The 10,964-nt window shown below is 40.0% G+C and overlaps 2 long non-coding RNA genes across 2 annotated transcripts; one reads left to right on the plus strand and one right to left on the minus strand.

The window, feature by feature from the left end:
- Positions 1-593: 593 nt before the first annotated feature.
- LOC140704527 (uncharacterized) lies at positions 594-4,363 on the minus strand. Its single transcript, XR_013541955.1, has 2 exons — positions 3,833-4,363; positions 594-1,961 (listed from the first exon to the last, which is right to left on the minus strand). It is a non-coding gene; the product is annotated as an uncharacterized LOC140704527 (long non-coding RNA).
- Positions 3,476-10,734, plus strand: LOC144586881 (uncharacterized). Its single transcript, XR_013541954.1, has 2 exons — positions 3,476-3,608; positions 10,678-10,734. It is a non-coding gene; the product is annotated as an uncharacterized LOC144586881 (long non-coding RNA).
- The last annotated feature ends 230 nt before the right edge of the window (positions 10,735-10,964 follow it).

Genomic DNA, 10,964 nt, shown 5'->3' on the forward strand with positions numbered 1-10,964 from the left:
TGCTTCTTTACAGCATGGTTTATTTTGTTCTGGCGATTTATTCTCGTATGTTCCTAGGGCAAAGTTTAGCTTCATGTCACTTTCAACTTGATGTTCATTTCCCTATTAGAGGCTTCCAAACATATTTTATTCTGATTACTAATTATGGTTTTAATTGCCTTACAAACATTAAACATACCAACATTAACCATAAAAATGGCACCTGAAGCCAACGTATATGCAAAGAGGTTGATTTTAAATATTTTTAATGAATTTCCATGATTTCCAGGGTAGAAGCACCTTTCAAAAGTGCATCTTTTCATTGTAAGAACTAGACATGAATATTGGGATACTGCACTGTTCTTTGTGAGGGACAAGATGTGACCAACAAGGGTGGCATTTTTTCCTTATTCGGAAGAACCATTGTCAAATTACAGTTGTAGCATAACAAGGGACAACTTCATTCCTTTTGTGGTGTAGTAACTGTTTTGGTTTCTTTTATAATTACAATATATGTGTGTTTTCTATCACAAGCTCATAGCTTTTAGTTTCTTTGTATAAAACATCATCTTCAACTGCAGAGCTTGAAGGGGCCCTATGTATCATTGAGTCCAGCCCTTGTCAAGGAGGCACAGGGAGGAACTGAACTCCCAACCTCTGGCTCCATAGCCAGATTCCTAAGTCTAATGGAGTTGGAAGGGGCTTATAAGACCATCAAGTCTAACCTCCTGCTCAATGCAGGAATACAAATAAAAATATATCTGCCAGGTGGTTGTCCAAATTACTCTTGAATGCCCACAGTGTTGGAGCACCTACCACTTCTTGAGGTAATTGGCTCCATGTACTATATTTAAGTTTTTCTTGATATTCAACCAAAATCTGTCTTCCTGTAACTTGAACCCATTATTATGTGTCCTGCATTCTGAGATATTTGGGATCATATCCTGTACCTCCTGTGTATGACAATCTTTCGAGTATTTGAAAAGTGCTATCACATCTCCCCTCGGTCTTCATTTCCCAGTTCTTTCAGTCTTTCCTCATAAGTCTTAGTTTCCAGCCCCTGATGATCCTTGTTTCCCTCCTCTGAACTTAATCCAGTTTGTCTGCATCCTTCTTAAAGTGCAGTGCCCAGAACTGGATACAGCACTCAAGTTTAGGCTTAACCAATGTTGAATTAAGAGGACCTGGTCCTTACTGGATTTAGAGACTGTGCTTCTGTTTATGCAGCCTAAAACAGCATTTGCCTTTTTCATGGCTCCATCTCACCGTTGGCTCATATTCAGCTTGGGATCAACAACAATTCCAACATCTTTCTCACTCTGTTTTATAGCGCCAAGTATCCTCTATCTTGCAACTATGTGTTTGTTTTCCCTCAGTGTAGAACTTTGCACTTGTTCCTGTTAAATTCCATTCTGTTGTTTTCAGCCCAATACTCAAGCCTATCAAGATATTTTTGACTTTTGTTTCTGTCTTCTAGGGTATGGGATATTCCATCCAGTTTTGTGTTATCCACAAATATGATAAACATTCCTTGCATGACCTCATCCAAGTCCTTAAGAAGACAAGTGAGTCCTAGATGAAATCATGAACTCTGTAGAAGCAAAAAAAATGATGAAACGGATTCTATCCTACTTGGGGCACATCATGAGAAGACAGGATTTGCTGGGAAAGACAATAGTGCTATGAAACGTTAAAGGAAAGAAGGAAAGAGCAGGAAAGTAGAAAGACCAAATAAGAGATTAATTGACACCATAAATGAAGCCACAGCCTTGAGTTTTCAAGAGCTGAACAGGGCTGTTAAGAACAGGTCATTTTGGAGGTCACGTCAAAGGCAACTTGATGACATATAGAAGCAATGAAACAACTCTAAATAACTAATCTAATCACTTTGAATAAATGGGTGGAGGCTCAAAATGGTAACTGTAACTTACTTACTTTAAAACATAACTTCCCAAGCTTTTCTTAGTATAGGAGCTTCCATTCTGAAAGTTAATAATGATGGTAGTTTGTCACAGCACCTCTCACGTTTGTCACCTTCTGCCCCCACCTTAGGAGAGAAACAATTTTCCCAAGGCTACATAGGCAGGCTCCTTCTCCTGGAAGGCATAGTGAGGAATTGAACTCCCAACCTCCAGCTCCATAGCCAGATGCCTACTTCACTGAGTTATCTATTTACTCAATAAATCTATTTTAATTGGAACTAACAAATGGATTTGGCCCCTCTGTTTTCAGTCATTACCATTGAATCCCCCCTCCCCCAGTAGCATTCTAAAAATGGGCACTATGGTTTGCATATGACAGCATTGCCTAGGAACCATGTTGGCACTTACACACAAAGGCAGGGGACAGGCAATTTGAACATGTGCACTATGTGAAAACAAGGGTGCTAACTGATGCTCAGAAATGTTGGCAGCAAGCCTCGCATTCTGGCTTCTGCATTCTAGGTCAATGAGTTCACCAAAAGAATGAGTTCACTTGACCTAGAGAGGACTTAGTAGACTGCTACTAGGCTGGCAAAAAAGAACTGAGAGAACGGAACAGGAAATGAAGCTGTCCTATCATTCCATCTCCACCTCCTTCCTTTCCTTGGAGCCAGTTGCCAAACATTTCTTAAAGTGAAAGTCAAAATTTATGTCTGGTTGCCAAAATATTTAAGCATGCATCAGCATCTTCTATTTTCACGTAGTGTTCATGCTTGAACTGCATACCCACACATTTCCACTAAAAAGCCAAGTTGGTTGACCTTAACTTTGACTTCTTAACACTCCTCCTGCTCAGAGTGGATTTGATTTAAATTATGTTTGGAAAAAATCACAATTTAAACCACTGCTTAGAAAGTCTCAATTTAATAATGATACCCACTCCAAATACTGTACTCTTGTTTGCTATTGTTGTAGTTAGCGCCACTAAGTCACCTCTGATTTATGGTGACCCTAGGCATGTGCAATCTCCAAAATATCCTGTCCTTAACAGCTTGTTACAACCTTAATTATAGTCTCTATATTTCCATCATACATATTTGTAACAAGCTCTTTGCCCAGATTTACTTAACCTCACTAATCTTCTGCTCATTAACCTTCCCTGTGTCTGAAAGTATGCATAGGCAAGAAGACTGAGGAAAATAAGTATGGGTACGTATTAAAACTAAAGCAAGCAGGGGAACACCCCTGGGGGGAGGGAATCAAATGATTAAATCTAAATCCACTCTCTTCCCTGCCCAGGTGTGTGTGAGAGAGAGATGAGAACTTGGCTTTTTTCTGCACACAGTTGCAGAGGGATTATAACTAATGCCACTCTGAAGGAACCAGCATCACTCTAGGAAACTTTTGGAAGTAATGATGGGGATATTAATAAGACTTCAACAAAGAACTAGCATTCTATCATAGTGGGGTGGTTGGTAGGAACCATAGCAATAACACCAGTCAGAGTTGGAAAGCAGATGATCCACTCTGTTATTTCTCTTTTCTATATTCTGATGCTAAAAAGTATTTTCTTTGCACATTTTTCTAATGTCTACTAGACTGAAGAATAGAGGCGACAGCTCTGCAGTTCTATGAAGAAGACGATGATGGATTCACCTAAACAATCCATACAGAATCCATAAAATTGAGGTTTTGATCAATTTACAGGTTAGTCTATGAATAAAACTTTTTAAAATGATATGATTATGCTATCTCATTAAATACAAGCAGAATTTATAATACATATTTTATAATAAGATCTTTGAGTTATATTACATTTTAGATCAAAACTATTATAAGGCTTTTTAAAAGACAAAACATTTAAACAATTTAAAGAATCAGGTTTAAATAAAAACATTTTATTTACATTTTGAAGAACTGATTTTACTTACATGTTTTAATCACTGGTTTTTATTCTCTCTGTTTCTTCTGCATGAGAGGCAGCAGAGTTCATTTGTATGCTTCTCCTCATTATTATTGTTACTGTGTCTGCAAAACAGAACCAGTTGCCTGGCATGTTGTTAACACAGTGCTTTACCTTTACTAGCACCCAGAAAAAATGCAGGGAAAAATCTTCTTGTAATTCAAGTTGTGATATAGTGTCATGGCAATACTTAGAAAAATACAAAGGATGAAACAAAACAATACTTCCATTGTCACTTTGTATCAATAGTAAAATAGCATAAACTTGTAAAAAAAAATCTTTCCAAAATGTCTTAAAATGTCCTTCAAAAGTAGCTTTTGAAAGTAACTAGAAAACATAAGTTTCTGAACCCAAAGAGTAGTTTTTTAAATGACTTGCCATATAGCCTTTGAAATATAACATTGTTGCCCCTTGTTACATTGAAAAAAAGCTAGTTACTTGCAAACTCTGCATCCCCCCAAGTTCTTCTTGACCGGAGAAAGACAGAGTAGATGCTGGCAAAGCATTGCAGTGGCTTGGCAGTTTCAGCTGAAAGGGGCGGCAGTTTTTCTTACATTGTGTTCTTCCTCATGCATTAGAATCGGAGCACAGGCTCTGCCTGCATCAGCCACAAGTTAAAAAGGACCTTTCTGTCAACAACTTTGCTTCTACAGTATTGAAGTCTACCAGATGGACTCTCCCTCTATAAACTCTGCTAGGCCTTAACTCTCAGCTATACCAATATGAACATGGGGGCAAGGGGGGTTGCCCTTGCTTCATTTGAATCCTAATTTGATGTATTCCTTTAATGTACAGAGGCAGATGTGTTAACTAAATCCTGGTGTGCAATTAGGCAAAGTGTTATAAGTTAGGAAATCTCCATAGACCTTATCTGTTGCACACTGAATTGCATGGCTTGGCATGCAACAGATAAGGTCTATGTGTTTTTCTTATCTTATAGCCTTTTGTCTCTAAGTCAAGAAAATTAACTTCGACACAAAAGGCTATAAGTTTGTGGAACAGGATTTCAGCCACTGTGTCATAGTAGTGCCCACTAGCTCTGCAAATTAGGCTAGCAGACCACTTTGTGGCTTTGACTTTACCTGCAGAAACAAATAAATCCTGCAGGCATCCTGGCAGGTGGAAAAATATTTCAAACCAAAAGTTGGCAACTGACAGGGTGGGGGTGGGGACCACAGCTCCCTGGTGGATCATATGCTTTGCCTGCAGATGTTCCCTGGCATCTCTCAGGCTGGCTGGGGGATTCTCGAATTAGTAGTGCAAAGAAGGAACTTATCCAAGCACTGGAAGGCATCAGGGAGCAGGTGATGGGGAAAATTCCTCCACCTGAGGTCCTGGGAAGCTGCTGCCAATACAAGAAGGCTAGACAGACAAATTGTCTGACCTGGTCTAAGGCTACTTTCCATGTTGCACATTCTATATTATCTGATTAATCACTCTAGATTTGTATGAGATACAACTATCAGCAACAGGGACAAACATTGGTTCTTTATCTCTCTTTATTTCTTCTTATTACTGTAAGTTTAGTATATACAAACTTTGTTTCCAGCAGGCTCCAGTTAGATCAATGATAATCCATTACTCAACATATTAGTATCCTGAGCCATAACACTTGTCAGTTAATGAGTGCTGGCAAGAACCATACAAGAGATATGCCTAGAGCCTTTTACTTACCCTCCTGCCCCTGACTGTAGAGAAGATTTATTCTCTCTCCTCTTTATGCCAGCTTTTAAAAGAGATTCAAACACTGCTGTTGCATCATGTTCAGTTCCTGCTCTTTTCCAGATAAGCCAAGCTTATGCGTTGCAAAAATTTAATGATCTTTGTGGCTTTCTTCTGAATGTTTTGTCTCTTGGGCTTTAGCTATCTCATTTATTTATTTATTTATTTAATAAAATATACTTTATTTGTTTAGTAAAATATACTTGTATCCCCCCTGCATATACAGATCTCAGAGAGGGATGCTAAAACTCAAATGTTTTTTAAAATGAAAAATGGTTTAAAATCGTTCAATAGGATAAAATAACATGCAGTAGAACTGCAGTATCTGCAGGAGATTGGTTCTCATAGTCCTGTTCCACTGCTAGGTCGGCAGGAGCTGGGACAAGTGACCGGAGCTCACTCCATCACATGGATTCGAACTGCTGATCTTACAACCTTGCAGCACAGAGGCTTCTGCGGTTTAACCCACAGCACCACCACGTCCCTATGGTGGTCCTACTGTACAGCAATCTAGAAACCCATAAAATCAGGGTCAAGAGGTTATTAGGCCTCAAAAGCCTGGCTAAAGAGCCAAGTTTTAACTTTGTGTAACCCCTGTGGACTAGTTGGCTTAGCCCAGTGGGTGAGGGAATCCAAACAATGGGCTGTGATTCAAGATTTCAGTTAGAAAGGGCTGGAGAGGCAGGAACTACTATTCCCAAGGAGGATGATCAGATCCTTACCACTTTGGTTTAGGTAGTAACATTTCACTATGTTTGTGCAGGAGGAATAATAAAACGGTAAATACCCACAAGGATGTTATATATTTGCATCTGGATGTGTATTTTAAGGCTTTGGAGACTACACTTGGATCTGATTCCTTTATGTTTTCAATGTCTTACAAACAGACAGGTGAATGGGTGGGTGAGGGGGGGCAAGCAAGTGGGGGATGGGGGAATTCAAGGCAGGCGAGCAGTCAGGTGGGCAAGCAAGCAATTTAAATCTTTTTTTAAAAAGCAGAAAAGGGTATAACAGTGAGTTTTATTGTCAGTGGGATTGAGCTCTAAAGCTTAAAAATCAGCAGCAGGGCACTGAAGATGCAGTGGCTGTAATCCTGTTGTTTAGCTGAGTATGTTGCAACTGGATTAGTCCCATTGAATCAGTGCAGATTTGATGACTGTCTGTCTGTCTGTCTGTCTGTCTGTCTGTCTCTCTCTCTGTCTATCTGTGTGTGTGTCTATCTAGCTATCTAGCTATCTAGCTATCTATCTCCATAAAACCAGAGAATGCTACATTTGCATCAAAATAAGAGAAGCATTGATGCTAATCAGGCTTCCAAGGGAAGGCCATGCTTGCTTATATTGTTAGATGTGGTTACCAAACTCGGACACAGTGGAACGATATTTAACCTGTTTGTTTAACTTGTGCAAAACAGTAGGAAATTCTGCTTTTGCATCATTCATATGGTTCTTTCCATGCAACCCCAGATGGCATTTGTCTTTTATTGCAACAGGTTTCCAATACATGTTTGTTTGTTATTTACTGTCTGAAATTCTGTTGCTTAACATAGTAAATGGCAACTAAGTACACCCACTGAATCAATAGAACTTACAGAGGACTTTACTCAACACTGATTCAGTGGGCCTATTCCATTTGCAACATACTGCACTGAACAACAGAAATTTAGCCACTGTATCTTCAGTGCATTGCTGATTATTTTTAAGTTTATTTAGGATGCTGTCAAATAGGGCTTTGTCCTATGGCTTGACCTGCTTTGGGAACAAACTGGTTCACTCCTTTTTCTGGTGACCATATTATGTATGGGGAATTGTGAACCAGCCTGTCCCTACCATGCACCTTTTTTAGTCCCTGTTCGCAGCTCCTGATTGTTGTTGTTTTGCTGCAGGTAAGATCACTCACTTTTGGTTTGTTTCTGGCATGTGTGAAGGATAAGATCAAAGCAAAGCAGATGGCTGGCTATCACTTTCCTTGGCTGTTAATAAATTGAAAACTTCCTACTGCTTCCCTGCAGAGGGGTAACAGAAGAGGATGCAATTTATTTTAAAGGCCCCTGTAATCCACATTGACTTGATTGATCAACAAGCAAACTCAGTGTTATGCCTCTTGGGAATAATTTTTTAGAAATTGAAAGCTTCCTCTCACCCTTCCACCAAGGAGGGGGGGTGCAAGGAGGGGGAATTTTTTTTGTTATTTTTTTCTTTCTCCCCACCCACTTCACTTCAAAGAGAGCAAAGGGCTAAATAAGGTTGCTTGAGGTGCAGTGTGTACCTAAACCACTCGATTGCCCCAAATGACATGCGACATCACAAAGTGATCTTGTTTAGGATGATCCAGCCCAGAACAATTTGGCCTTCAGTCATACCTTCTACTTTTTTTGTTTCTATTTATTGTATTCCTTAGAGCCCATTGCTGTACTGTTATTAATAAAATCTTGAATTTTAATTGCATCCATTCACCATCATTTTGGATTTTATATGATAACACAAATATGATAAGCATATTAAGCTGTTAAATATTTCATGCAGGCAGGCAGGCCGCTATCAGAACATGTCACTGTCCTGGGATCCCTTTGCTCTCAGCGGAAACAAATGAGAAGAAATTGTCACTGTTAGAGATAATGTGACAACATCATCAGCCAGATATACACAAAGCAACGATTATCTCTTGGCTGTCAATGTACACCAGTCACAGCATGGAGTGGGTCAGTCAACATCAGTTATGCAACAAAGGTAGCAACTAGTGGTGGCTGATGGTTCCCGTGTTGAGGATGCTGTGAAGCTAGTCCAGGTCTGCCTTTTACAGGAGCTATCCAAGTTGAGGACCTTCTTCCTAAAAGCAAAACAAAAGCAAAGCAAAGTGTGCTGCTTATATACAACCCCATAGTGCTTCAAGCACTCTCTGGGCAGTTTACAAGTTAATTATGCAGGCTACACATTGACCCCCCCCCCAGCAAGATGGGTACTCATTTTACCGACCTCGGAAGGATAGAAGGCTGAGTCAACCTTGAGCCGGCTACCTGGGATTGAAACCCAGGTTGTGAGCACAGTTTTGGCTGCAGTACAGAGATTTAACCACTGCGCCACGAGGTGCAGGATCAGCACCTTGGATAACTCCTATAAAGTACTGACTAAAACCCAGAATGGATTCACAGCACCACCAGAACTGAAGTCACGGACTGCTACTGGTGCCAAAAATGCATAGTAAAGGAAAGGTGTTATTGTCATGTTATTGCATCAAATACATACAGACTACCACGGAATCCTCAGCAGCAAGAGCCTTATAAGCCGTAGCTTACTCAAGACTTATCCATAGGCATGGACTTCAGGATGTGCGCGCACACAGACACAGACACAGACACAGACACAGACACAGACACACACACACACACACACACACACACACACACACACACACACACACACACACACACACAGAACAAACAATAAGGTTAGGGTTTCTTTGCTTTTATTTTGCTTTTTAAAACACACATACACACACATATGAACATATAAGAAGTAACGATAATCAGGCCAAGCCTAGCACTCCTTACCTGGGGAGGAGGAGATATGGGGAATACACCCAGCTTTCCTTGAAAAGGGGCTGAAATCCAAAAGATCAATGCCTACCTGATGTGGATATGTTCTTTGTCAGAGGCGATCCAGGACACACAAAATGGGGAACAGAAAGCAATGAAAAAGCCGCCTAGAGTGGTCATATAGACCAGATGGGCGGGGTATAAATCAAATCAAATCAAATCAAATCAAATCAAATCAAATCAAATCAAATCAAATCAAATCAAATCAAATCAAATAAATAAATAAATAAATAAATAAATAAAAGATTTGTTAGACAATGGGAATTTATTTATTTATTTATTTGTTTGTTTGTTTGTTTGTTTGTTTGTTTGTTTGTTTATATCCTGCCCATCTGGTCTATTCAACCACAATTGGAAGCAGGTCATGTGGGTTTGAATTCTGGCAGGAGAGATGCTTGAATGAAAGCAAAACACCATTTTTAGGAATAAGGGAAAGGTGAAAACACAGGCTAGGAAGCTTGTCCCCACTTCCACAGCCACAGTATTGGTCAAACCAAACCAGACCCAGCCAAAAAAAGATGTAGTCATATTGGTACATCCTGGAGCCCAGTGGAAGAACATAGGTTCTGTGTGTAAAAGATACCAGCTTCTAGCCCTGGATACATTCTTGAAAGAGTGCAAAGGCCGGGACCAGTCAGAGACTGTGAAGCATGAAAGTGCTTGGTAGGTTCTTCAGCTCATTGACAGCCTCTCACATGACTGAGGAAGCCTTTTGTTCTATGTAGCCTCACCAGTGGCTCACCTGTGTATCTGTGAGAGCTGTTGGTAGAGAGGATTTTGTTGGGTTGTTGTGAGCCAAATTCTGTGTTACACAGAAGCTGTGTGGCTGAATTCTCTAGTGTCTTTTTCTTCTCCTAAAAGCAAACTGGGGGCGGGGCAATGCTGCTTTAAAAAAAAATAATCTGCTTTATGCTGATTTCCAGATGTAAGTCATTGTCACTTTAACATTACTCTGTGGATGGTATTACCATTGCATGAGTCCTGGCAGCCAGGAGTAATGCAGGGTGGAGTAAGGAGATGTATCTGAAGTGAGGAAAAGCTGTTAAGGCACTCCTGCGTGCCTGAGTCTACAATCCAAATCCCACCTCCCCAACTTCCAGACTGCTTCTAGAAGGAAACTACTTCAGATAATACAACCGCAGCTTCCATATTCAATTATCTTGGCACCACCAGTAAGGCTCCATGGCCACAGGACTGTGCTGTCAAATTATTTCATTGTGAAGAATAATCAGGACAAACCCACATAGAACAGGCCTGGTAACTTCCCTCATTCCATTTTTGAATGCCATGTCAATTAATTTTCATCATTTGGCGCCAGCTTTCCAGCAAGACGTGAACCACCTTATGGTAATGCTTGCCATATCATCTGAAGTCAAAATGTGCATTGTTGTGCTACTTAAATCAATTATCTAGTCAATGGTATCTAGGGACTGTTTTAATCAAAGCACTGTTGGCATTAGTTTTGTTTCTTTGTTGTTGTTTTTTTATTTTTGCAGGGACTGACAAGAGTTTAAGACTTGTTGAATTCAGCAATAAAGGAGAATTCAGCTGAACTGAAAGCACCTGTGTCGGTTCTTGGCTCTTGAATTCCTGGTAATAGGATACCTGCTGCATTTGCTTCCACTATCCTTTGTTTATATAGTAATAAATAAATCAGAGTACTCCCACTTCCAAGAAAAACAGAACTTGAAGCTCTTTATTTTCTGGACCTGCCAACACTTGGAGAAGGGTGTGTGTCACGTATTACATATGTGGTTATTGTGTACATTCATGCAACGGGGTG

The sequence above is a fragment of the Pogona vitticeps genome, chromosome 2 (genome assembly GCF_051106095.1).
Source record: "Pogona vitticeps strain Pit_001003342236 chromosome 2, PviZW2.1, whole genome shotgun sequence".
NCBI lineage: Eukaryota > Metazoa > Chordata > Lepidosauria > Squamata > Agamidae > Pogona > Pogona vitticeps.